The sequence below is a fragment of the Rhopalosiphum maidis genome, chromosome 4, assembly GCF_003676215.2.
Source record: "Rhopalosiphum maidis isolate BTI-1 chromosome 4, ASM367621v3, whole genome shotgun sequence".
NCBI classification, from domain to species: domain Eukaryota; kingdom Metazoa; phylum Arthropoda; class Insecta; order Hemiptera; family Aphididae; genus Rhopalosiphum; species Rhopalosiphum maidis.
This window is the reverse complement of record NC_040880.1, coordinates 10609079-10636855: the sequence shown is the minus strand read 5'-3', so window position 1 is coordinate 10636855 and position 27777 is coordinate 10609079. Positions and strand designations below refer to the sequence as shown.

General features: G+C 25.4%; 1 protein-coding gene across 5 annotated transcripts in view; it reads left to right on the top strand.

Moving 5' to 3' along the window:
* Window positions 1-374: 374 nt before the first annotated feature.
* The window catches only part of LOC113552815 (cardioacceleratory peptide receptor), a 204732-nt gene continuing 177329 nt past the window's right edge, over window positions 375-27777 (top strand). For 4 of the 5 annotated variants that reach the window (XM_026955795.1, XM_026955761.1, XM_026955769.1 and 1 more), the window contains exon 1: window positions 375-625. The gene's annotated coding sequence lies outside the window, so the exon portion shown is untranslated. The remainder of the gene's footprint in view (window positions 626-27777) is intronic. The other variant, XM_026955814.1, reaches the window with a different exon arrangement.

The window sequence follows — 27777 nt, the reverse complement described above, 5'->3', positions numbered from 1 at the left end:
ATTTTTCGGGGATCCGATATGGTACTGACACATTATCGTCGTTTTGGATGTCGCGCCGCCTGCCAAAATCGTTTCTCGGAACTTTTATTTTTCTCTCTCTTTTGCTAAGTCTTCAGGTTTTCTTTCTTTTTCTTTTTTTTTTTTTTAATATTTTATTTGTCTCGCGGGATGGGTTTTAGGATGTCCGAACGTCCGCCGGGTACAGTTTAGTCAATCTTAAACGCGCCCACAACTATGAAGCTCCCTCCCCATAAAAATGTGAATTTTACGATTATTATTTTTACGCCGTGTTTCTATGGCCGGCCCCGATGATGCGGCGCGAAACGTCATTATTATTACACGCGTGCGTTCGGTAGCAATCGGGTCCAGTCGTTCCTTCCGTGCGGCGTGCCGGTGGATCACGTGTGTATGCTCAACGCCGAAAGTCCCGCAGAGGTAGCTTACTCATCGGTCGGAGTGAGTGGATTTCGTAGTGCGGTTTTTTGGCGGTTATTTTTTGTTTAAGTTATTTAATTCGAACGCCAATTGTTTGATTACGTTTTCAAAAAATAAATAAGATAAAATACGCGGTATTATACATTTCGTTTAACTGCACGGTTGACCGAGTCTTAGCGGATATAGCACTGTAAGTACTTAATAAATATTCGTAATAATATTATGTTATAATTTTTAAAATTGTTAATATTCTATTACTCATGTTTAATTGTCGTTAACAATTAATATTTAACATTTTTTATTTCCTAATCGAATACGTTAGTTTGTCGGTAACATAATATTTTATTAGTAAATGTATACCTAAAACAGTAATACGTTATGAAAAATTCTGCATTACTAAATTAATAAAATTAAAAACTTATCTTTGAATTACTTAGCTATAACTAATAATTGCAGTGTTCATTATTATGAAGTATTCTAAAAATGACTATGTATGATTCGCATAATAAAAACCCATAGGTATTATAATAATATAATGTTAATATAAACAGTTAACCTTAAAACTTTTTTAATTATTGAATATTATAAATATTATTACAATTCGTAAAATTGTATTAACAAAAATAAAACATTTTTTATATTATTTTAATCCATTGATTCGATTCTATTAAAATTAAACATTTTCATTTATAAGTACCATAAAATATTCATAATTTGTTAGTTTTAAATAACTGGCACCTTTATAATTTTACCGAGAATAATCCCTTAAATCTGCTATAGTGATATTATTTTACTTTATTTTAAATATTATCAATTCTGTTTAATTTTTCTCTACTTCAATGATTTATAAGCTAAATAATCACATTATAGTCAAAATAATTGTGAAAAAAATATCTATTCTAGTGCTTATTGAATCAAATAAATTGTATTTAAATGAAATTCAAATACTTGGATATTAGTTTTCTTTAGTCAATTATTATTAGTACTTAATTTATATCACGAATTTTAGAATAATTAAAAATAAATAGTTATTTACTTTTTTTATTGCAACAATAGTTATAATTCAGTTTATATTTTGTACATTATAAGTGGACTGATCAAATACGTGTGATAATAAATAATAATATTAAATTTAATAAAACTAATAGTTATTATATTTTATTATACAAAAGCAATGAAATTAACGGTTTTAGTACATTATTGAGAGATAAAAATGTGAATAATAATATAATTTTATTGTTTAAAATATTAAGCCAACTACCAAAAATATTTGAATTCTTGCAGTCCGAATAAAAGTGTATAAATATTATTAGAAATTTAATATATTTTATATAGTTTTTAAGCTTCAAATATGGTTATAATTTATAATACTAGATGTATTACCATATTAGTAATATAAATTATTAAAACCATTATAACGCATAATTAATTATAGTTTATTATTTTAGGATAGGTAGGTACAATGGATTGTATACTCCAATTATTTAGGTTTAAGAATTGTTCTAATAATTATGATATAAAATTATTTGACCATTAAACAACATTATATAATTGTTTATATTCTTAGATTTTTTTTCTAAGTTACAAATTGCTACAAAATCAATGTTGAATTTCTTTAGAAATGTAGGATTTCGCAAACCTTTAAATACAAAGTTTAATTGTTAACAATACAAACCAAGTTTGAAAGTTAAACAACATCTTCTATTAAATTATTTGGTTTTTAATTCTCTTTTTGTCATTTCACGTTTATATTAAAATGTTTTTTCGTTGTTAACTTAAACGATCTTTAAAAAATAACTCCGCTATTATGGTACAGTTACCCGAAAATATGTTTCACAACACTTATATTCTTTGTATTATACACTAACAATAATAATTTTTTAATAGTTATTTTAAAATAAATTAAATTTTAAATAATTTATACCAGCTTAAAAAAGTGGGTTTTTTTCAGTCATTAGAATTATAAAAATATTTTAATTATTTAAATTCACTCGTTTCTTAGTTTATACTTGTTTAAACTTCGTTAGTAAATAATTGATTAAATGAAAATTTAAAGTACATTGGTTGTTTATTTTTATATTACTGAACATTTTGTTAACACCTATAATAGATTATTTTTATGGTAATATTTTAGTTGGATATTTAGTTACGGGGATTTTGTAGTTATTTTTTTTTAGAAATAGATTTTTGTTAAATCTGACCATGAACTATTAACAAATTAGTGAAAACTTATCTTAGTTTTAGTATCTTGTTCATGCTAAACATTTTACTAGTTAAGTAATTGATAATTTTATGCTAATTATAAATGTATGTTTAAATAATTATCCATCGATTAATCATTTGTCGAAAAAAATAATACCAGCAAACACAATAACTAAAAACTAATATGCTTGTTTAATAGTTTTCAAAATATGTATTATATTTAACTCAGTATCTCCTAGTTGGTAGGTATATTACTGCAGTAATATATTTATGTATTAATATGTTGTTTTTCTAAATTGAATAATATTTCTAACAATTATTAAATCATTTTATGAAAACTATTTGTTTAAAATTACAAAAACATGATTCAATTATATGACAATTGTAAAAAACTTATTTATCTTCTATTTTCCAACTAAAAAAATTTGATAAGTTTTTTTTTCAAAATTAAAGTAACTAATATTGGATATACCGATAAACCTTTATAAAATAACTTAACGTATTTTTGCTAGTCTATAATCATAAATTTACTTTATCTTACTTGCAATAGGCACTTCAAAAATCAAATAATTAAATAAGTTAAATATTTTAACACATAAAATTAATTATCAAAAGCTTTCAATTTAATATGATTTTCAGAATAGCAAAAATGTAAATAGAAAATTAAATTTACTTTAACCTAGATTTTAAATATGTCTAGGTATTTAATAGGTAGGTATATAAATACTGCCAAAGAAAATAAATTGAATGTGAAGACAAAATGTTTGAGACTAGATACGAATAGACAAGACAGAATGATATTTTTGAAAACACTCTTATAGTCCTATGTAAAATATATTTCAGTAAATAAATTGTTTTTTTTTTTTCAATACACTAATGGTTGATGAATTTTAGTTAAATGAATAAACAATGCACTTTTACGGTAATTATCCCGAGATAATATATATATTTCTCATCCTCATTACACTTAATATATTTTATAACAAAATTTTTTTTTAGTTATTGAGACAACTGATGCTTATATTATTAGTTTATAATGATAAATTGATAAAAAAAAACTGTATCTATTTATCAGTTTATTATTCTATAAAATATAACTCTTCATATTTCATTAGGACACAGACAACTGCAATATTATAAGCTTTAAGTTATATTGTTCCAAGATAATAATTGATTATATATAACTTTGCAGATGAAATTTTTTTCAAGTGTCCTGTCATATGACTACATTTATTTTAAAACTAATGAACTAAACAAAACTTGTGATATGTATTAATGATGGAATTAAAACAATAATGATTTAATAGATTTACTACAAACATTTTAATCCGTAGTAGCATAATAATATTATAATCTACTATCTATATTAGAAAGGAAATAATTTATTTTGATTATTTAAGTGTTTTTTTTTTTTTTAATTCAAATGTCTTGGGTTGCCAAAAGTGTCTGACTTTTTTGATTCGTATTTTTTTCTTAAAATTAAAATGTTGATAGTGATTATCAACCAGTGAATTACAGATTGATCCGTGATTGTTTTTGTATTTTATGTTGTTACTGTCATGGATTTGAGGACAGAGAGTTGAACTTTTTATTGTTCACCCTTCCCGGAATTATAACCGATCAAAGTCACACAGAGTGACACTCGAATCGAAAAAAACTTTTGCATTATCTCTCCTTTTTCCTACTCACTCGAGTAGTCTGTATAGTGTATATACAATCCAATAATCGAATGAGCGCAAACTCAAACAAATATATATATATATATAAGATTATACTAGTGCAACTTAGAATCTTTTTCCTTAAGGGTTCTATACAATGTGTATAGTGTATTAAATATTTTTGGGCATTTTTATTGTTTTTAATTTTAGATTTGTTCCTTATACCGATAACATGGTAGGGAAAATGTCGAAGAAAAATAAAACCGACAATAACAACAATAACGGTGCACAGCCCGATCACTATCGGCCGTCGTACGAATAGTTCCTGCCATAACGGCAATACGTTTATAATACGTATTCTTCGAATTATTTCGCCGCGTTGGCCATGAAAAACAGTAGCTGCCTCGGGCTTTTGTGCAGTGCAACCGCGGTTGCAGTTCGCTTGATGGGAGGGCGCACGAGATGCGTGCATTTGCGTCTAGCACTGTTTTATTTTTCGTTGATAAAAGTCGCAAGTACATAGATATATAAATGCGCAGTTGCCTTTTGCCGTTTGAATATAGGAGTTGACGAGTATTGGAGTGTACGAGTGGATGTAGCAAGAAAGATACGAAAACACACAAATGTAAGTTGGTGGTCTTATTTTATTGCTTTGAAAATGTGATAGCTTACTAGTATAAAATTGATTGAAAATAAAACAAACAATCAAAAATAAATAGCAGTTGAGAAAATATAGCAAGCAATTATTTTAAATCCTTGGTTTAAAAAAATCATTTTTGTTTACGCTATAATTGTTTTTTTGGCAGCCAGAATTAAATTAATATTTAGTTTGTAATGTCGTGTAAATATTTTGCAATAATAAAAATATACTTATGTTTGACAAATGGTTTATACATTTTTTTATGACAAATTCAATAAAACAAATTTAGGAGGTAATTATAATCAAGTAAATATTTACAAAATAAATTAAGTACAGTTTATTCACGCAGTGACCTTTAGGGATTTTTTTTATAAATTAATATTATTGAACTTTAATTTATTTTGATTTTTGAGTAATAATCAATTGAATTTATCATGTATCAAATAAATTAAGTTAAAAAGTTTAACTTTCACTTGTTTGTATAATTTGTATTTAAACAAAAATAACTATCTGATGATGGACCAGGATTAATGAAGAAATCGCATATTGAGTAACCGGTTGCTTAGTCTTTATCAAGACTTCTCATTTTGTTATTCATTGTACTCTAGTTTTGTCACCATCGCAACACCGGATATTATGTGAAAGTCAAAGATTGTTTTCACTTGAAATTGAAAATTAGTTTACATTTTCAAGCCACATGTTTTAGAGATGTTAATTATTATTTCCTGTGAGATATTGTTTTATATGTTGTGTAGGTAAATGGACATAAGTAGGTGTATGGAAGGAGAATTTTAAAGATCACGTTTTTCACCTTTATTTAAAAATTAATATTTATTAGCCGGAATAATTGGAAATATAATACAAGGTCGTAAACAAAAAAATTCTTACAACAACTAAAAATTGTTACTTTACATTATTTTAATAAGAATTTAATTATAAATTTCTGCGAAGATTACGAATTTGTATTTTTTTTTTTTATATTAGCGATATCGAAAAAACGTTTGATATTGTTAGGTATAAAAATTAATTAATAAATATATTAGTTTATAGTATAATGCAAATAAAAATGTATACAATGTTAATAATAACTCAACAAATTTTAGTATTTTCATTTTGAATAGTGCTACCTAATTGTATTGATATTTGAATTTTCAATCAACTGTAAAATATAGCTCTGTATTTATGTTGATTGAAATATTGTTTATTTAAAGGCATTTGATTTTGTAGATTATACTTTTAATAATGGCATATAAACCAATAGCGCCATCCGTTATTGCGTATATTTTATAATTGAAATTATTATTGGTAATGCACGTATTATGTACGTAAATGTTTTATAATTTTTAATCGTTGGGCATACACAGTATCTAAATCTTAAGTTTTAAAATGCATTCCATTAAATGTATAATTTCGTACATTAAATAGTAATAACGCAGTTTTAAACTCTAAGCAGATTGATGAACGCATTGATTTTACAATGATACGTGTGTATGTTTTTACGACGTCTGACTTCACCATTAGTGATTTTTATTATTTTAAGTAGTGTTAAAAATGTTTCAATTATTAATGTTGAAGGTGGGTTCTAATAAAAAAATGGATCTCGTATAGATACTTTGAGAATTAATGTCAAGTACTTTTCAAAATAATCTGAAAAAAATGTAAAAATAATATTTTGGAAAACAAGAATTTTTTTTATGTAAAACTATTTATAAAAAAAAAATAACGCTCGAATAAACTAAAAAACCACACCAAATATTTATGTTGGTATTTTCTGGTCATGATTTAATTAAAAAAATATTTTGACTCTTTTTCTACTGGTTATAGAATTGTCATTTTTGACTTTTTATTTTATTTCAATTTATGTATGATATAATTTTTGTTTTTAAGCAAAAGACTGTCGACGAAAAATCGTGTACAATAATTTATCAGTGAATTTAAATTTAACACATTCATTACAGTGAAATACTCAATGACGAAATATATTTGACACATACTATAGACTAGAGATTGTGCCAATTTTCTTTTCTTTTTTTTTTTAATATTGATTCATTTTTATTATTGAACATTATATTATTAAATAATTTAGAAATTCTGAAAAAATGCAAGGCGTCATTTATTTGCATACAGATATAGAAATGTTTTCAAATGATTAAAAAAACACTTTTTAATCATATTTTTCAAACTATGTAAATTTTATTATTTATTGATATTTATATTGAATTTTATTCTCTTATCGGCAAGTCATCAATTTCATATTTAATATACAAACAGATTTAAAATTCATGAATTTTGATTCACTCGTATTTGTATAATATATAATAATATAGGCACCAACAGGTATTATTACAATAATAATATATAATACAATTATATCGTGCGCAGTTTCAGTGTTGATATATTCAATAGATATAAATACAGTTGATTAGTTGTTGTACTTCCATTACAAGGTTTAATTTAAGTCTTGCGTAATAGATGATACGATTTTTTTGCTCATAATATTATGATATTTAAATTGTCTAAAGTCGTACGATCATCGCGCACGGCGTTATAACGCTATCCGTTTGCACGGTAATGGCATTATAATAAAATAAATAAATACTCTATTAGTTCTTATAATTATTCGTTATCGATGTCGACTCCGAGCATACGATTAAGGTCAATAAATAAGTGCTGAAAGTTGTCGAGTATTATTCGTCGAAGTTTCCCGTTATACGATCTCGCACTCTTCTATATCCGCTCTGTTTTCTTGTCCTACGAATACAATACATCACTCGTCATATTATTCTTGCAGTATTGAACTAATTCACGATACCGTGAAAATGTGCAATATTAATCGTTGTTTTGATAATTGCAATATAATATCATTTTTTTTCGACTCGAATATTATTATTTTTTTTCAGTCACAAATATTGAGGAATTGTGCTCTCTTATGTTATATATATATTATATATATTATTATATATGACTGCGTTTAATCGACGGGTCATTAATCTCCGAAACGTCCAGTTTGTGGATGGCAGATTTCACAAGCACCAACAATTAATTATCCTTAGAAGTTTACTCTTCTTATACGGCAGCTCCTACACAACAGTAGTATATAGACGCGGCCGTAGCCGCAGTGCACACAATACTTTAATAGTCGTGTACACGTCAATGACTGAATAGTGAATTGACGCTGCCACTGTGTATATGTATACACACTGTTCAGAGGCTGAGTAGTACTGTATTTTTTAATTACAAATTGCAGTTCGAATCGTATTGTTTATGCTATACACGGTATCCGTATGATGGTTAACGATAAACGCTGGTTATAAATGCTTAAACGATGTTAATTATTATATGCCTACTGTTATAATATCAAATATTTGGAATTGGTGAAACGCGATGTTTGCCTTGTCTGATCTGTCGTATTTATAACGGATTAATGAAAAGAATTTCTATTTGTGATTTCAATTTTAGCGCTTTCTGAACGTTTTAAATAGGTATTCATTTCGATCGGTTACTAAAAGAATGTATGATGAGCTGGCGAATTTAAACAATCCCTGAACACGAAATAGTTTTGAATACATTTTGGTCTTCTCAAATCCCAAAAGGGTTGAAAAGATTATAGAAATTGTGTAGGCACGCCAGTAATGATTGCACGTCGAATTAAACGATTGTTTACAAATTCTGATTCTGATTGGTACATTATACAATCGTTACAAGTTATAATCTATTATTTCTGTTTCATCTTGAATATAAAAAAAATACAATGTATATAACAAAACAGTTAATAAGAAAATATTTGCCGATAGTTGAATAGCTTATTTTTGCTTTACCACGATGGTTATATGTTTTTAATTTATTTTATTTTCCACTGCTAAGTTTTTTGTAAGCAATTGTCGAGTCAAATAAATGGTACGTGATAAAATTATTGCTGTATGTTAATTTTGAAATGGTCAAAAATCGTAACGATGTAATAAAGCTTTGAAAATATAATAGATAATATATTATATAAAATTAATATAATTTTCGTTTTTATTTTTAGTAATATGAATCACTTGCATATAAATATTATATTTTACATAAAAAAAATCAAAACAATCACTTGACGTTTATATACTATGGTATTAATTATATACTTCAGTATAATACGATTAAGTAAAAATATATTAAATTTATGTGAGAATAAAAATTCAAAACCGTACATATGGTATAGGTATTATCCTAAAGAACTATAAGTACATAAAAAATACATTACAATCATCGAGTTTTGTATTTTCAATAAAACATTTAAAATCTATATATATTTCTATTTTATATTACATATTGTTAGTTTAGTCTTTTGGGATTTTTCTAAAATATATCACTCACAATAATATGCATCATGCATTAAACATTTAAAAAAAAAAAATACTGCTATTTCTTACACGTCTGGAGTGGAGCGAGAAATAATATTGCCAAATGGTATCGACGACATATAGATAGAAAAATATGAATAAGATATATATATATATTATAGTATCGTAAAATAATAAAAGGCGAGAAATAATAACACAATAGTATTTAGAATTATTTTTATATACCGTATACATAGGTTTTATTACGTGTAACTTTTATTTTTTCATACGACATAATAATAATTGCTATAAAATTCGACCGGAACGTTTCGGAAGCATAATATAATATCCTCTCCCCTAGCATACATGAAAGAGACACGATTTCCGTTTTAAGCGATTGCCATACCGGTTTTCAAAGTTGTAAGAAGAAATAATAAAATCGTATAAAAAAATAACTATTTTGTTTATTAGTTCCGATTCACTTCTTCGTTTCCGGACCGTCACCATCATAAACTTAACGCTGTAATATTCGTATTTCAAATAAAAAATGCATTTTGGTTAGCCTAAAATATTATATTTTATGATTTCAACAATCATACTTTTTGGATAACATGCTTTTAAGTATTGAGGTTAAGGTTAACTGATTAATTGCAGTTTACGTGGGTGCGCTGGCATAAACGAAATGGCTCTGGTCGCTAGATTTTTCCTACGTAAATCCATGTTTAAGATATTGTCTTATTAGTTATTTATATGAACATATTTAAATACACTATTCAATTTTTAATTATATTAGTTGTACGTGTGAACAAATTATACACATTTTTTGTTATAAAGTAGTGTATTATTGTTATTGGTATTTTACTTAACTTAAGTACAAATATACTTTAATAATTTTAAAAGTATTTTTATCTATAGCAATATTCAATAAAAAAAAAAAAAATAAGTAAAAAATGTACTCCATAAAAATTTTTACATGACTAGAATATATTATAATGGCAAATAATTATCAACATTATGATATATTTATATTGTTATTTTTTATTAAAAATACGGCAGATATCACAATGGTAAACAACTACAATATAGCAAATTAATGTAAACATAAGGAACAATAATATAAGAAAAAATTGTATTTATAAACCTAAAAAAAATGAATAACGATTACAATTTTTAAAAACAACAACAATTTAATAATAAGATGATAAAAAATGTTGGAGAAAAAAATGTACTTACAACTTTTGTCTTTTAATATTGGTTATTTAAATTGTTTGTATCTAATTTATAGAAACAATATAGATTTAAAAACCTTGACATATTCATAATCTAGTAAATATTGTATACATTACTATCTATTGAATTAGTTGTCATATTATGTTGTATAATATACATTACACATAGGTTGACTATCGTTTTGTTAGTTGTTACATTTATGACAATAAAATATAAAATAGTTTGAATTAGCGAATGCAATCATAACTCAATAGCTTGAGTTGTAATAGATTTTCAACAATGTTCATAATTTCCTATTTCCCCCTAAAAAAAAAGAAAAAATAAATAATTATAAAAAATAAATTTAATTCCTGTCGAGGTAAATACATAAGAAGGTAGATTAAAGTAAAAACGCTGCGGGTTTGTGTGATCTATATAATAATTCTATTACGTACTCTTCAAAAATAAAACCTGAGTTGTGGAAACTTATAATAAAATCAAAATCTAATAACCTAACCTAAGTCGGTAATTTCTCTAAAAAAAATATTTCGAAAACAACTCCTATGCAATACGCGGTGATTGAACTGAAAACGCGTTAAAATTTTTTTAAGCGTTAAACACTCTGATCAAATTAGAATTCAAGCCATCAACAATAAACAAGTGGAAACTTACCCTTGTGCGCGGAGTTACTGTACACTGTATAGAACATAAACAAAAATAATACGCTATGTAGTTCCAGCGAAAACAATGTAAAGTCTTACCTGTGCAGAACGTTTGTTTGATTTGACAATGTCAATACGAGAAAATGCAGAAAAACGTTTATTTTAATTTTTAATTAAACATCGCGCCAAATTCGCTATCACCACATCTTATCAACAGTGTACATATAATTAAACACTATTACTAGATCCGGAGGAATAACGTTGTAGATTCAGAGCCAGACTTCAAATATTCAACCACTTCAAAAAAGTAATTAATTAAGTGAAAAAAAAATACATAATATATTCAGGACGAAACAAATTTTAGGGCCGGTCAAACAGTAGTTCCCACTAAATTCGATTATTTTAATACGTCTCTTAAACGTTATACACTTATATGCGTAATGAAACAATAAGAATAAAACAACCGGAAGCAAAATAATAACATTTTAATTTTGTTATGAATAATTTCTATACAAATTGCAAACACGTGAAAAGGATATAAATGTAACGATACAAGTACTGTTTTTAAATGAGATATATTCACTAACTGTTGAACTAAAATTAAATAAAGTTTGTGTAGTGGCAATAATTATCGTGGTAATGACCAAAATATACAATCATGAAACTGATGATTTCTAAAGGGTTTATGAATTGTATTTACATGTTTAATCGATTAAGTATTCAAGTCCACCAATGAAGCGCCAAAATAATTTTGCAAATGTATTGTGAGTGTTATATAAAAATATATTTAAGGACTGTTGGAATTTTAGCTGATTCAGATTACAATTGTAAAATATATTGTTTCAAAGCGCCGGTGAAAATTAATTTAAACCATAGTTGTTAAGAAAATACCCCATTTATATTGGATAAGAAAACTAAGAATTCGGTAAACTATTCAAATAGCCATTTGACGACGTATCCAGTGTAAAGTTGTAATGTTTTGCTAAGTGAATTCCATTTTGAGTTCTTTGTAAACTGTTAACATACAAACATCAGGCTAATGGTTATAAGTACATTCAGTCGCGGGTAAATATCTGAATTACATTAAAACAAGTATATACATTTTTTAAACCGTCGATACGCTATGTCGTGTTAATAATATTATCAAAACATAATATAATATTGGTGACGTGAGTAGAATATCACAAGTTACAACAGTTGTAACCTAATTAATTGTTTATACATCATCGTGAATGAGATAATTAAACTATAATTTTGTATTTTTGTGTAAGTAAAGCTATAAAATGTGATGGAAATATTACATTCAAATATTTATATTGATTATAATTTTGGTATAAATTCGTCGTTAATTTCATCAGCCATTTTTATAATATTTACAGTCATGGAAATAAACAACACAGTATTGCTAATTTTTAATCAAATTTCCAATTAAGCTCCTGCGTTTGACAATGTCATTATTTATTTTGTATAACTTTTTTTAATAAATTAAATTCTATTTTTGAAAAAAAAAAACAATGTTGAATTTAGTTTGTTACGTTACAATTTATTATAACAACGAAAGAAGTATCAAATAAAACGTGCTAATAAGTAGTAATAAATTAATTTTCACTTAAATAGTTAAACATTAATAATATAATTATCAAGGTAATTCTGATCGAAATAGATTTGAAACATAATTTATAAGAGTTAAAAATAATTGATAGTAGGTATAAAATAGTCTAAATATTTCTTTAAGATATTTATGTGTGTCTCTGTCATGAAAATTTCTTTTCTGTGAATATTACCATCAATTAATAAATAAATAAAAACATATACTTGATTATTTCAGATTCTGAATAAAGTAAATTTGGGTTTTATACAATTTCTTTATACTGCTCCATAATTTTTTTATTATTATATATTTAATAGTATTCAGACCTTAGACGTAAAAGTTATATTGGGTCACTTCACTAAATCAAATTGTTCAAACCATTTCCATCTATAAATATCTTCTTTACATACATTCATTGTAAGAATAATATTTTAAGATTTTGTATTCACTAATAAATGTTAAAAAATGAATGTTAACATTCTTCAAATATCTCTGCTTATTTATAATGTTATGTAATTTGTAATAAAAATGTTTATGGTTTGTTTATTATATTATTTTCATGGTATTATCGTTAAATTAAAAAATAATTTAAAGATACATAAACTTTTTATAGTTTATGTTCAATTTTGTATTGTATTAAATTTGAATATACTGTTATTAGTACAAATACTATTAATGTTATTTTAGAAGTGTTAACGGTTTTTTTTGTGTACGTTGTTAACTGAACCATTTTATTGATTCCAAAACAATGTATTTTGTACATGAGTAAAAATCATTGTATTTCATCAACATTATATCTATTAAAACAATATTCTTTATTAAATTGTCTACTACTTTACTCTTTATTTCATTCCTTATTATTATGAGCACTTAAGTGTACATGTTGATAGATTTCATGCTGAGGAAATATTATCATATAAATTCTCAGCTATAGTGTTACTGCATTTGACAAGTTGTTTAAATAAAATTGTGCCCTAAATAAATTGTCTGCTTGTATTACATAACTTTAATATTTCTTGAAGACGATTTGTTAATATTCGAAAATAATAACATATTAAGAATAAGAGTGTTTGTCATAACATAATGCTTATTAAAATAATATAATTTATATTTAAAATGTAAATTTATTTTTTAAAGTAATTTTAGTTTCTGTTATCTAAATTTTTAATTAAATATATTAATTAATAACTATATATTTTTGAATGTGTTATATGTATGAGTGTGAAAGTATTTACAATATATTATTTGTTAAATGTATACAGTACTCTGAGTACTCACATAATATCATTAAATTCAATTTAACTATTATAAATATTACTGTATTATTTTTGGATTTTAATTCGTAAGAAACAAATTGGAACTATTGTAATACATAGGATAATATCCAAAAAATATATATTTTAACGATTAAATTTATATTTTTGAGAATTTATTCACATGAATGTGATGATCACATTTTACGGCGGCGGACCGTATAGGCAATTAATTTACATTAAAGAAATCAAATATTTTAAATTTAAATCATAGTACCTATTTAATTATTATTATGACATTATGTATTCGTACAATTCTGTCATGAATTCAGTGACATATTGAAAATTGTGTGGCCAAAAGCATGAATTTGTTTACTAATATATACATAAAATGTTAAAAAAAAAAAATATTTTACGTATTCTTATGATTTGTCAATAATAATTAATAATTAGTTAAACATCTAAATGTGATTGCCACTCCTACAGACTACGCCATTTATTATAAGTGATAACCAAGATTAAGATTTTAATTTTCTAAAAAAAATATTGAAAAAAAATCAATAGATATTTTATCTAACTAAAGAAAGATGTCAAATACAAATACATTGAAATCTGAGTTCAGGTAATAAATTAATCTCAGTAGTATTTTATTCTGAAATTTTCAAAGTTCCTCTTCCTAAATAATGTTATAATATGCAACTGACTAATAATTTAATATATTCATAAATTCAATTCTATAATCAAACTTAATGCTAATATATTTTAATAATTTGACTGACTATTTAATTAATTTATTCTTGGCCAACAGATGAGATTCTAAACTATTTCACGTCTTAACTAGGTAATAAATGTATTCATCAGCTAGTCCTAATTGTTAATGGTTATTTAACGTTTATAAGCTTTTTTTAATTTATTTTGACTAATATTTTTTAAGTTTATTTCAAATTCAGTTACTATATTTCTTAAATTTAGAAATATAGTAACTGAATTTTAGAATCTATAACATATTTTTTTTTTATAAAAACTAATTAATTCCAGATTTGAAGTATAATTAAATAATTTTGAATTGCAAATACTTTTTATGAGTTTCATAATTAATGCATCTTAATTTTTATGTATAATATATATATCTATATATTTTTTAACGAGTTGGTTAAAACCTTATATAACCATAAATCTATACAATTTTAGAGAGTTCATGAAAATATCCTAAACAAATATATTTATGGGTACTAAAAGTAGTTTCTTTAACGTTATTATTATTATTATTATTATTATTATTATTACTTTTTATGTGCACTTTAAAATACATATTTTTTTTATTATTTATAGTAGAACGTTTGTCTTAAATTTAAATTGATAATAAATTTATATTGAATATTAATGGACTTAATAGTTTATACACCTATTATTCATTGTGTAAACCTTAATGCATTTCTGCAGGGCCAAATATCAATCAACATTCGGTAGTTAAATTGAAAATAACAAAATGGGTTTGTCCAATAATTATTTCAATAATGTTTACTTCAACACGAAATAAATAGAATAATTATTTGATATTTTCCAAATGCGATTTGGCGGAAGTAACAAACGTCTAGTTTTTGAAAGATATTTTTAGATAGTAAACAAATAGGTAAATTGAAAAAGGTTATGAGTTACATAAAATATGGAATCCCGTTACAATCCAAGGTAGAGTCCTTCTAGTAGTTGGATTATACAAAAATAAATCATAAGCGTTTAAAGTTTAAGTGTATACATATTCTGCGAAGCTCACTTATTTTAAATCTCAAGTATTTCAACAATATTTAAACTTTTGTTTTTAATATGATTAAAACAATCACAGTAGTAAATATTAATGTAATATTATAATCGACTAGTTTTAGATTAGTGGTTTTGGTTTTGGTAGTTACACCAAGACTAAACTTTGTTTTTCTAATGTGCATGGGTATTTATATTAAAAATGGATGTAACTTTCGAAAATTAGAACACGACTTGATGTATTGATTATATTATTTTACATACGTTTTTATTATAAATAATATTTTAAATTTCCAACTGCTTAGTTCTCACATATATTTTTTTTTTTTTTTATACGTCTATACTATTATACTATTGGGTATATTTTAATAATTAATTATAAACTGACTTTTTTTAAAATAAGCGTAAGAATATATAATATTACTTATTACGTACATTTTATATTGAAACAATACGTTATTGCATTATTAGTGTTATTACACATAATATTGTTAGCAAATGTTAGTTAAATATTTTTACTTATATGTAATACATATTATAATATATATATATTTAAACTGCTATATAGGATTATTGCTTTATTAAATATATCATATGTTAAGAGAAAATATGTATACAGTTTATTTTAATTTAAAATCATATAGGACTCACAGTTAATGTAAAATGCATTTATTTCTATACTTAATGTACTAGGCCAAAATGTATATAATTTTAAGCCATCGCCTTAGTCAATGTAAAATAATGATTATGATATTTATAAAAATATATTAATTGATAGGTGTTTAAAATATATACTTTTATATAGATAACAATTTAAGTAATGCCTTTACATAAACAAAAATTCTAATAAAATAAAATTAAATTAAAATTTTTTAATTATTATTAAAATTGAATTTTATTATATTATGGAATTAGAAATGTTAAAAATAAAACACCGTTTTAAATGTCAGTAAACTTTTTAATATATATTATTCCTATCGTGTTGATTCTATTTCTATGTTTATGTATTAGTGATTACAAAAAAAAAAAAAAAGTTTAAGATATTAAGATATTAATAATTCATTACTTAACTATTTTAAACCATAATATTATATTATTTTATTCTATTCTATAGCATATAGTCATACCCTCTCACTAATTACCATATTAGTGTTCCGTACAATTATTGTTGGGTATAGACAATATATACCTATCAGTTAAATTGTATCTTATATAAGAGTGAGGAATATTATAAAATAACATATATTTTATTATTAAATTTTAGAACGATAAGACGTGTAATAGCTATTCTAATTTAAGGATTGGACGAACGTCTGATAATAGTTATATGTTTGGTACTATTGTAAGAATTGTACAAGAACAATTTAAATAATGATAGATAGTTCTATAGACATTATTTATTGTGTAACAATAATTTACATACACGTGGGAAGATTTACAAAGAACTAAAAAATAATACAAGTTATCCAAAATGTTACAAGCTATTCACGTTCAATACTTTAGTCAAATAGTTTACTCGCATATAAAAATTCCCAGATGAATTTGAAGAAATATCCGAATGTAGTCCTAAATATTGTTTTTTGATACTTTTCTCTCTTTTACATAAAATGAATCTACAAAAAGTTTCAAATTTTATCAAACAACCGTATATTTATATATTATCATATATTATATCAATACTAAAGCTTTTCTTTGCAACAGAATCACCAAAATAGTTTAGTTTTTTTTCGTGTGTCACAAAAGTGTATAAGCATTGATCGATTTTAGAGCTTTATTAAGTCCACCTTAAAGTTTCAAGAACAATTATTTATGTTTTCTTTTTACTCTTTAGACTTAATATGCCGACGACATATGTCTATTAGGTGATCGTTCTTTGGCGCTGTTGCACAGTAGTTTATATGTAAATTTACTCACTGTTTAAACATATGTATTAGCTCATTAATGTATCTGTCACGTTAGCTTTTGTGCTGAGAAAACTCAAATATATATATGTTACACATTCTTAAATAAACATATAATTATCAGTGTTAGAATGAATTTTATAATTAATTATAAGCTTACACTTCTTTTTGAAGTGCCGTATATATTTAAACCGAGTTTTTACTATAGTAAGCTAAACGGTTCAAACACCACGGTTGTTTCAAACTTTCCTTATTTTGGTATCAAGTCATATTTTTTTTCTGTGTTTTATGGTTTTATGAAAATTGTTTCTTTTTAGAATCGCCTGTATCATTACGGGATATAGCAATATTACATGTTAAGTTTATTATATCTTTCTTCATACTCGTAAATAAATTGTGTACGCATGACGTTTACTCACGAATATAGTAATAATACTAATAAACTGAAATAAGTATAATAATTTGTAAACATTAAAATACCGTTTTTGATTTTTCTTAACAAATATTTTCAAATAATTCAAATTAATTTAATACATTAAGTTACATTATTAAAATCTAAAAATACCTATTTATTCTAATGGCTAATTCCTATCGAATTTTATACACAGTTTAAAATGGACACGTACCTATATTAAATAAACCTTTTTGAAGCGTGCGGTATCAGACCATACAGTTGCGCGCGTGGGGTAATTATTTTACGTTAATACAAAATTACTTTTTTCTTTACATTATTCAATTATTAATGACTATTTATTGCAGATTTTAAATTATAGATTATAAAATATGTTTCTTAATAATTTTTTTAAATATTTAATAATTAATTTGCATGTGTACACTGCAAATGTTAATTAAAAAAAAATATATAATAAAAATCTTTGTGATACCTTAAAAATACATCATTATTATTTTCTTAATATTTATAAATATTATTAAAACTATGAAGCAGTTAGAGCAAGTCTCTACTATAATAATATTATGGTCTATACAGATGAGTATACTTTTGTAGCTTTACGATCTTTTGAGCCGTCACCAAAAGTACATCTTCGCGCGCGGGGTAAATTTTTGCCGAACTACGAACACAACCACTTAAGTTGATGATTTCTCGATTACTGATGTTAATTAAATCCAGATTGGGTCATTTTTGTGACTGTATGATAGGCAAAATAAAATAACGTGAGTGTGGAAAACCCAATAAAATTTTATCGCATTTTAAAAATAGATTTGGGTAAATAATTACCCCACGCCTGTCACTTAAGGTTAAATATTATTTGTATATATATTTTTATATTATGTAAGAAACTTAAATTATATTATATTTTTTTAATATAGGCAGTTTTTATAAGGTAGATACATATCGTATTCATACGTCTATTTCCATGAATTATTAATGTTCCATTTTCTTAAAATCACATTTTTGTTTAGATCATTATTTTAATTTTATACATTGCTACTTAATCTATAAATATTTATATTATATTAAACATTTTGAAGATAAAATAAGTCAACTATAATTGAGATGTTACCGAACTATTTATTTATTTATTTATTCAGCGGTGCCCTGGAAGATTCCACGAAAACATGCATAGAAATGGACACTATAATCAATTTAACTAGTCTAGTCCTCATTGATACTCAATTTAAATAATTTTATCGAACATAATATCATAAAAATGACAAAATACAATTCAAGTGCTTAAACTACTATATTAATAAATTGCTATGGTTAAAAAGAAGAACGAATAATATTACAAGAGAAAAACTGCTATAAAAGTCCTGTACTATTGGAAAACTATTCAACTTTCTTTTGGTAGCGATTTCTACCCATTAATCAATTTTCCTTTTGAATGCACATACTTTGTGGCTGCCATAAAAAAATTCTCAAAGCCCTTCCTTGTTAAGAAAGACTAAGCTTGTTCATCTTGGTAACAATATCAGCTAAGTACGAAAGTTGAAAAACTATACAAAGCTGATCTTGGCAAGTCGTGCGTATAATGTTATCTGCATTAACGCGGCATGTGAGACCCCCTAACTATATAAATATACATAAATAGGATGAAAGTTAATTTGTTAAATATTACAAATAGTTGAAAAAAAACACCTGTGAACAGTTTTGTTAATTAGATAAATGAATAATTAATCTGTTCATAATTGTTAAACACAAATATTATTTTTTTAAATTAAAATTGAAGTAAATAAAAAAAAAATTGTATGTTAGTTATATAAACATTAATTTGTTATACATAGATGTATTATTTTCTAACATCATATTATCTAACTATCTTCATAACCATTTTTATCAAAAGTATAAACGTAATAATATTCATTTCAATCATTGTATGATTTTTTTTTAAATAATTTAACATATTATCATACTTAAGTTAATATTTAAAATTGAGAAATACCATTTACATATAGTATCGATATAAAACTAAATATTGTACGGAAGTAATACGCTCCGCAGTAATATTATCTTATTAGTAAATCATTAATCCTCTTGAGCAATTAAATTATTATTTATTATTTTATTCATTCACTTGTCCTGTGGGTATTTCTATGTTGATAATAACGTATTCTATTTCTTCAGGCATTTTGTTTTAAATATTATTCATCTATATTAATATTATTTATTTAATTGAGCTGACAATCAACAGCATCATTAATATTTATGCTTGTTGAATGAAAGAGTTTTTAAGCGAACACTAAATATTTCACTATAATTACATCAGGTGTTTTTTTTTCAATTAAAAATAATAATGTATTGAGCCTTCGTGGATAAACGTATGTATTATATTTATATATATATATAATTTTTTTTTATCATACGTTTATTTTAAAATATATAGAAGCAGATTAATTACTGTTGTTATTTATACATTAATATTATAGATATAAATATTACGTTTTTAATGATATTTATTTAATGTCAGATCGTATTAATATGAAAATGTGATGATACATTTTTGTCTTAAAATACTTATCAAAATAGAAGCTTTACAATTTGTTTTTATTTTTTTTTTCAGTCCACAGCTACAGTGATAATTGGCTTATAGCAAAATATTTATATAAAATGATAATAAATAATTAGTATATAAGTATAGAGGTTGGATTAGATAAAGTTGTACAATTATTTTGAAATTTGGAAGAAATTAAAGATGTTTGATATAGTTTTGTTCGTTTTGTTCCAGTGCTTCGTATAGATTGTTTTCTCTTGTGTGGCAATGAATTAAAACATGTTTAACGGAAAATACTTATTCGTGAGTTTGGCATTGATCTGGTTTCATGTTAACCTAAATTATATTATTTTCCAATAAACATTACTTCGATAAATTCGAGAAAAAAATGATTCAAACACGTACTATATATTGTGCAAGTACCTGAAATATCCACTACACCAAGTTTGATTTAATAAACTTATTATAACGATAAGTGATAATCGTCATATTTAAATATAGATGCGCCCACTCGTAATAACAAATGTTGTTGCATAACGCATATACTTACCGACAGAGACGTGCTATTAACAGACAGGGTAGTTACTCTGTTTCAATTTGCATTATTCTATATATCTGATTGACATTGTTATCTTACTTTTATGCGCCTAAACCAAAATACGCCTAACATAAAGACAGCGGAAAAATGTCTATTGATCATATTTTATATTCGTCGTATCAATTGTTTGTTATAGAAAAAAATATCATGTACTCGTAACTGTAAAGTTTATTTTTTTGTGATGAAACTGTGAAAATATCGTGATTTTAAAATCACCCGGGGCAATCTGAATCTTGAATAATATAAATATATATATATATATATATATATACACACGGTATTTGATAAACGATACACCGACAAAACGTCGTTAACGATTACTTTTTCGCCTAGTCAACTACACAAAATTTGGTATACACACACAGGTCCGAGTGTGTGTGTGTGTGCGTGTGAGTGTGTTTATGTCCGCGTCTGTGTCTGTGTGTATGTATGTGTTTGTATAGTGTACATTTACATACACTATTATAATATTTAGATTTTCCTTTGGATAAAAAAGGTTGAGACGTCAGCCATGAATTATGTATGTCTATTGCTCTCTTATCTAAAATGCCACAGTGTCTTTATCAGCAGCCTTTGTAGAAATCCGAGACACTACAAAGTGAAAATGTATATTATGATCACATTTTGGCGATAAATTAAAATTATTAAAAGCATATCTCTGCGATGGGTCGGTAGTCGCATATTACCGACTGCAATGTATCATCTAATATTTAAGACACTTTATTTCTCTGTACGCAGACTTTATCGGTATAACTTATATAATAAGCATCGCAATTAATTGGGACCCTTGACGATTATAGTTTCTCTACGAATAGTAAATTATAACAATAATAAATAAATAAAAACTTAAGATAAATCAATTTAGTTTGTGATTTACTGAAAAAAATCATTTTGAACAATTTACAATTTTAAAAAGTTCATAACTTGATTTAAAATTGAACTACCATTAAATCTACCAAGTGCTTTAGATAATATTCTTAAGTTTAATTTTAATAATAATCACATTTATTATTTTATTATATTAAAAATCAAAACATAGCAACATAGAATTTTCTTAATGTAAAAAGTGCTATGTTATGTATTACTGTATTAGCTAATAGCATTATATGAAATATGAATACAGATTATTAGTATTGAGGTTATTAAATTTACTCTTTTAAATTCAATATGATGAATTCTACAACTTATTATTATTATTATAAAACTAAATTACAATTTACAGTTATGTAGTACAATTTAATTATAATTTAAAAAAAATGAAATTAATTTAATTAATTAAAATTATTTTTAATGGTTATAGTTAAATATTATTAAAAAATATTTATTTTAACCACTTGTATACAATTTTTACTGACATTATACTTTTTATATAGTGATTATTTGTTTTTAGAATTTATGTATATATAAACATTTATTATTTTACACACACATATATCTGATGAATTTTTTTTATAAATTTGTATACTTTTTGTTCGATATTTTGTAATATTTTGAATTCGAATCATGAAATTATTCAAACATTAAAAACCTTTGAGTTTTGTAACTCGAAAGCGTGCAACAAACTTTTTACATTATCTGTTTTAGTTGGTCTCGACAATTCAGAGAAATAAGCCATATCATGTTATCAAAACTTTCCTTCCTGTTCATATGCTATTGAAACTAAATAGAAAATGAACCTGGTTATCTATAACTATATTAATAAAAATAATAAATATAAAAAAAATGTCGGTAATTTATGTTTTGTATTATATGTATATTGAGCTTTAATTTGGTTCGTATCCCTACTATGCACATAATGTTGATATATTTAATAACATCTATATGTTACCAATTTTTTTTTAAAATTATTTTTAGCTTTTAATATTAAATAATACGGCTTGACAACTAAATAGTAAACATACTCTTACAGATAATATTTTATATTACAAATAACTCAATGATGAACTTGCAAGATATTAAATATAAAATAATCATAATAATGAATTGTTTGCATTGCTTTCACTATAGCAGAGTTTATTAATTCATTACGTGTTTAGGAGGTATACATGATAGGTATCATGTCATTATAAACATCCTTAATATTAGCGACTTTTTTATGAAAATTCTTATCCTGGTTTGGAATTTTATTTTTATTTTTTAGTTTAATGTAATTTATTAATAGCTATTTTAATACAATATAATGGCACTTACCGACGTATATTGTTGGCTATCATCTACTAGCGGCGTCTGCCATTTAATTATTTATTACTCAAAACGTTTAATCTCCTACGCTGTCCATATAAATTCATCACTCGGATGTTTTTATTGGCATTTAAATACGGACGCTATATTATATTGTAAAGGGAGCAGACTTTGCAATTCATATTTAACGAATGTTCCGATAGTTATCGATCGAAACACTGTTTTTTGTTTTTTTTTTTGTCTATCGGATATAATATGTAATATTTTCCTACTTACTTTACCTTTCACTGTCGGGTTAACGGTTATGCTACAAAGCTTATGAGTGTATGTATGTGTGTGTTATATTTAGTTTCATATCGGCGATAATTATTTAGAAAAATTAAACCAAACGAAAATAGACCGAGCGCAGTTCGCGTGACTTAACGCTTATTTTTTCGGACCGTGATACCTATTATTGTGTATTGATAAAATATGAGTTATGACATAGCTGCAACGGGATGAAGGAACACGCGCGTCCAAATCGCGTGGTAGAAAATAAACGTTGTTGTTTTCGGCAGATTCCCGCACAAACGGATTGATAAATAATATTATGCGGTTCGATTCGATTTCGTATTTCATACACAGGTACGTCCGGTCTTAATGACGGCGTTTACAAGCATGCGTACGCACACATAAACGGATACTTAGATCCACGTATGCGTATTATATATAGAGTAGTTTGGATACCGCGGGCAGTTCCATTAATACCAAATGTCTCAATTTACATAATATTATTATACGTACGTTTGGACGCTCACTGATAATAATAATATTATAATATATTATATCATGTGTAGTTAGTGTGCAATACACATATATGCATATATATTTATAGTGGATACCTTGTACCTACACATTTAATTGGTCGGGTATTATAGTGGTCCGTCAGTCGGGTGGCCGTTATAATAATAATATAATATATTATATGTGTCGGCTGCAGTACAACAGCCGCGGTGCACACTGCAGCCGCGCCGCCGCTGTCACGCGACGGACATTAGTTGTTATTTTAGTTTTAATTTTCGAATGAGACGCCCGTATTATACAGCTAGTAAATCGTAGTGCGTATTATAAGTCTAGTTATAAATATACAGGGTGATTCACCAATTGTGTTAACCCCATTTTTTTCTTCGACTTATATCTATCTTAAGTTATCGAAAAATGATTTTTTAAACATTTTAAATATACTTTTACCTACCGACCATAACGTTATAAATTTTTCGAGAATTTTTGTACTAATCGAGAGCCGTCGTGTAGTCGCCTGAAGATGTATGCTTTTATTTTTCAAACGAAAACCCGCATTTTCTACTGTGAATTATTTAGTCGATAATTTTGATATATTAAAATCAAATTTCAAACGAGTAATTTTTGAGTTATTTAACTTAGTGTGCCTAATAAATCCACGATAATACAATAACGGTTTTAGAAACATACGAGTACTTACTATAATGGTGAAATAAACATTTTAGTCATCAAAAATCTATCAAAGTTTATTAAGAATTTGTAAAAATAGTCCAATTATAACAAACACTAGATTCAATACTAAGGTTTATATTTTGTGGAACCATCTTTTAGGACTTTCATCCTTTTAATGAACATTTTAATAATTGAAAAACTACTCGTATTCATTTTTTAATAAAGTACATAATATATTTAAAAGAAATGCATCCACTTAATAATTTACAGTAAAAAGGGGGATTCTCATTTGAAAAATGGAAGTTTTTATCATCACATGACACATCATAAGTGATATAAAAAATTTCAAGAATTTGAAAATGAAATAGTCTTTATAAGTATATTTAAAAATTCCAAGAACCAGAATATAAATAATTTGATTATTAAATGAAAACAATTTGGACGAGGTTGCTCAATGAATCACCCTATACATGAATAAGAGCGCCTATAATTGACCGATATCATTAATAACATTCTTAAAGCTGAACTCCAATACCATTCTCTTAAACATTTACACTGTACTGATGTAATAATAATTTTTGTCCTCGTAATTAAATCAGCATTAAAATAATATTATGTAAATCCATTTGACGTGCGGCACTAACGCAAATACGGCCAACCTGTTCTGTCAAAAAAAAAAACTTATAAGTTTTTTATTTTTAGATGGTATTATTTCATTTGTAAAATAACTTATCGGGACGGCAGATATTTTGTTTTGTAATATTTTTCTTAAACAAATCATCAGTAGGTAGATGGTTTTTTACTTCTTTTGTGTGTTTTTTTTTTATAACCCACGTTTTTAAATATTAAATAACTAATTTTAAACTAAAAGTTTTAGTAATAAAACGGTACGCTTTATTTAATATCACCTATTCTTTATTAAGTACTACTTGGCATAGCAATTACATAAGTTACTGTGGAAATATTTCAATTTAATTATGAGTATTGTTGCGTATTTTATGAGTAACTCAACTATAAAAAGTTCCCTGCCGTTTTCCCCAAGTTTCCGGCTAAACGAAAATAACACAAAGTTTTACAAAACGCCCTAAACAACGAACAAACCTTGAAAAATGTCTATTGTCTTTGTTAAAATAATTTGTATTATTATCGTTATTATTGAATACGATCTGTTGAATCTAAGAAACTGACCTGTAAGTTCTATATACCGTCTATAATGCATCTACTTCAAAAAATCGCATAAACTGTTTATTATCCTTTTAGCTGTACGTAGCCGAGTACTCGGCTTTTTGTGCACATTTAAGTAGTCTTCGTTATACACGCTTCATAGGTATAATATCATTTGATTTGTGTTCACCATAGGGATCTCAGTGTTGTTTGCCGGCGTATTCCGTGGGAAAAAAATTAATTTAATAACAAATAATAATACCTCTGTTAAAATATAAAAATATACGTTAACAGTTATTATCGAGTTACTACTTGCGGTTTATGAGTAAATACATTATATTTCATTAATTCTTCAACAGTTATAATAAGCTGGAGCTTAATCAATATCTATGTAGTATATTGCATTAATGTAGATAAACATGTTTTTAAAAAATTGTAATTATTTTTTAAACACCATACATCATTTCAGTAATGCGTACAAACACTTGCCAAGTATTCTTTATAGCTACAACTCGATATATGAAATTAAAATCCGTGTATCGAAAAGATGCGGTTTAAGTCAGCGGTATTGTATATTTTAATGGTTCACAGCGGGTCTTGCATTGCGTTTGCAGGCTTCGATAAAGTATAAATATCTATATGCAAACAAAAAAAAAGTCGATAGTAATAAATATTATTCGATATTCACAATATTCACATCATATCATAACCACTTCGAACACACGTTGTTGATACCTTACCATAAGTCCATAAAATATACAACCCGTTTAAGATCGAACTATAAATATACGATTTTGTTTAAGTACCTACTTATGGACCACGTTTATAATAATATTATTGCAATTTTTTCGTCCGTCCATTCCAACGAATATATTCGATAGACGTTTCATATAAAGTTTCCTTTTTTTATCCATTATAATACATCGTAAACTACACTACCAATCTCCATAACTGCCTATGTGCTATATATATAATATGTAATATAACGACTGTAATATTATAAAAACATTAAGAATATTGATTGTTAGCACAATTATTGAAAAAAAATGTATTTTCGATAAGAATGATAATAATAATAAATCAAAAAGTAATAACAGGCGTGTACACACTGTTTTATATGTCTTCGTACTATGATATACATTTATGGAATATTGATATTTAAATTATTTTAAAAAGTTGCATTTGATACATAAAAGGGTATATTCGAATTTTGTTTTTTTTTTTCATTTGAACTGCGCAAAAAGATAAAAACAATATTATAAGAAGCTGCTTCAAAGGTCTATTTTGGCAAAGTTCATGTCAGAAATAAATAATACCACACTATCGAATATACTAGGTACCTTCACAAGATCGACAGTAGGTAGTAATTTTAACCTTTTTGAAAATATGGCATATTTTATCTTTTATCAAATCTTCACGTCGAACCAAGTCTCTCCGACGTATAAACTTCGGTTATAACTTATAGTAACGTCTTTATTTTAATTATTTTTGTTACCAACTACCAATACGCTTTATAATTTGAGTAAGTACTACACAGTACACACGTATATGCAACTTTAAATAGAATATTTAACAGAAAATTTAACTGTATATATCTTTATTATCATCGCTTATGAATATCTTCTTGGAATCGCATTGCACATCGTTACTACTTACTAGTGAAATATTAAATACTTATGTGTTAATGTTTTCATCAGCCACTTATACACAAAATGCAAATTTTTTCCCGTTATCTCACCGGTATAGTCTGCCACAAGGAGTTTCCACGCTGTGCTATCAGATCAACCATACAATTCCATCACA